The sequence below is a fragment of the Alexandromys fortis genome, unplaced genomic scaffold (genome assembly GCF_014885135.2).
Source record: "Alexandromys fortis isolate MF-2015 unplaced genomic scaffold, M_Fortis_MF-2015_v1.1 scaffold_4236, whole genome shotgun sequence".
Taxonomy (NCBI): Eukaryota; Metazoa; Chordata; class Mammalia; order Rodentia; family Cricetidae; genus Alexandromys; species Alexandromys fortis.
In genome coordinates this window covers 1-2398 of record NW_026072096.1, presented here as the reverse complement: position 1 = coordinate 2398, position 2398 = coordinate 1, and the positions used below count along the sequence as shown (strand labels likewise).

Sequence of the window (2398 nt, the reverse complement as noted above, 5' to 3'; positions counted from 1 at the left end):
CAACAGCAAAGCTACACCCCAGCACCACCTCACCACGGCTCTGCAAAATGTCAGGCTATAAACCATTCTTAGTGCTCACTGGCTTCTGAACACTGAGCGTAGAAATAGCCACTTGCTCTTTGCCCTGATGTTACAGGCACAGCCGAGTAGCTGCGCTATGCCTGTAGTGCTGACAGATCTAGGACAGCATCGTCAGGGCAGCTGCACGCATCCCACCCGAGCATGCTCTAGTGTGTCCAGCCCACCTCTTACCTCAACTGGGCCACTGCTGGGCATTCAACACCAAGTTCACACCACAAGCAGAGCAGCCAGCTTTCCTGTACCAAAGAAGAACAATCAGCATAGCTCCCTCCTAATCCTGAGCCCTCAGAGGCCTGTGACCTTTTTTTGTATTTTAATGCATCTCAACATCGCCAGCTTCACCCCACTAAACAAGGACTGCAGCAATGTGCTTGTAAGTTTTTCTGATTAATACGACGAGCAGGGAAGGGCGCCATGGGGAGACTGGGCAAAAGGGTGGTCTATGCCTAGGGTGGGACAACCTAAGACCTCACGGGTAGTATTGTTGCCAACCACAGGTAACTAGTGCACAATGGATCCTCACGAGAGGGCAGTCATCACCGCCACCATTAGCTGCACTACCATACCCCACATCTCAACTCATTCCCCTCAACCCGCGCTGCATGAACCCACTACCAGACACCACTCTTGGCGGTGCCAGGGTCGGAGACCCAGGCCTGCACCTCACCACCGAGCTGTACTAGCCCTGCTGGTTTAAAAGCCTTGGCAAGTGTGGGCTACAGAAAATGGAGCCTGCCTCCCTGGCATCAGGCAGCAACCAGTGCTGCGCACAGCCAATTTGAAATGCCATTTCCTTCCATCAAGACAGCTGGCCAAGAACCTCACATCCTGAGGCAGTAACTCCATTCATCTCAAAGGACAGCTTTGATGCCACTGCTGTTTCCATCCACTGCAGTTTACTGAGGCAGTCTCTCGTCCTCCAGCCCAGGCTGGGTGAGCATTCAGGGTTACATAAGTATGTGCCATGATCTCCTGCTTCCCAGGACCTTTTGAAGGTTACTGGCTTTATGATTTCCAACAAGTCAATTTATCGGAAACGTCCTCTTTCCAGACTGACCCCCGCTATTGGTTTGTGCAGGGCCATCAAATTACCTAAACCTGTCCATCAACTAGGAAAGGGGTCCCTCTGTAGCTTCAGGGAGTGTTAGGCTACTAATCATTCAGATGTTCACAGGTCAGAACACTGAGCGTAGACATAGCCTCTCTCCTCTCTGCCACCTACTGACGCACATGTGGCACAGCAGCCACACCTGCAACGCCTCTAGGGGCAGGCCGTTGATGAGCCAAGTACCCGGAACCTCGAATGAATCTTGCAAACTTTGAGTCAACTTACCGAAGTCTCCAACATGTCCTCTCAGCCCAATTTCCAGCAGGCAAACGCCCTAGAGAAGGAAAGCAGCACACATTCTTGTCAAGATCACAGCGGGGGACTGCATCAGACTTGTATTTTATTCCAATCCCAGTGGGTCCACATGGTTTGGTCTCCTTGCTAAAGATTTCTGTAAGTAAAGTAAAAATTGGAAAAACGAAACCACTCCTTGCTCTTTCTTCCAAACTCAGTGGCACCGCGCTAACCAGACTGGATACTGTCTCGGGTCTATTCACATTGGTTCTGAATAGCTGTCCTTCCAGTAAAGACGTCCATCTCCTACATCGGCAAGCAGCAAAAGCAGACAGGCACTTTCCCTAGGAAGGGGAGACTGGGGCCGAGCCCCACTCACGGATATCACAGAGGAATGCCTAGGAAGCTCCCTGCATTGTACTAGCCCAGACGCGAGCCTCGGTTTTCTTACCTGGGCCGGAGGTCCGGGGTGGGGAGCGAGGCCCTTGGGCACATCTTGAACTGCTCTAACCACAGCGTTAGTCTGCTGCACACATTAGGGCGACTGAGCCCTCGGCAGGAAAGCAAGCAACATTTTTTAACAACCGACAGTACGAGACGCAGTCATCCCGCCAGCAGGCCGAGAGCTATGGAGGGTCTTCCGCGGCGTCCCAGGTCAGCCACGGACGCGAAGACGACAAGAATCTGCACGCCGCCATGGCCGCCGAGAGGCTGAACTGGACCGCACCACGTCTTTTATAGTAGTGCCTACGGCAGCCCGCGAGGGACTTCCCCTGTCCTTCGGCTGCAGCTCCATCTAGTGGACCAAACGCTCCTCGTCAGGGCTCTTTGTAGCCCCAGTTCGAGTCTTCTAGATCTTGCCTTGCCAAGTGGATCTCAGCAACTAATTTTGCCTGTTGCCAAGTTCGCAGGACTTTTTCAAACTACCCATAGAGTCCTGCGCCTTCCCAAGAAGCTCCCTGCTTCCCAGGTTCT

At 52.9% G+C, this 2398-nt stretch overlaps 1 long non-coding RNA gene and 2 other non-coding genes across 3 annotated transcripts; all 3 read right to left on the bottom strand.

The window, feature by feature from the left end:
• Window positions 1-6: 6 nt before the first annotated feature.
• LOC126496421 (uncharacterized) lies at window positions 7-2123 on the bottom strand. The gene is made up of 3 exons (XR_007590351.1): window positions 1875-2123; window positions 1415-1580; window positions 7-317 (listed from the first exon to the last, which is right to left on the bottom strand). It is a non-coding gene; the product is annotated as an uncharacterized lncRNA (long non-coding RNA).
• Window positions 46-188, bottom strand: LOC126496422 (small nucleolar RNA SNORA43). The gene has a single exon (XR_007590352.1). It is a non-coding gene; the product is annotated as a small nucleolar RNA SNORA43 (small nucleolar RNA).
• Window positions 1222-1353, bottom strand: LOC126496423 (small nucleolar RNA SNORA17). Its single transcript, XR_007590353.1, has one exon. It is a non-coding gene; the product is annotated as a small nucleolar RNA SNORA17 (small nucleolar RNA).
• Window positions 2124-2398: the final 275 nt, after the last annotated feature.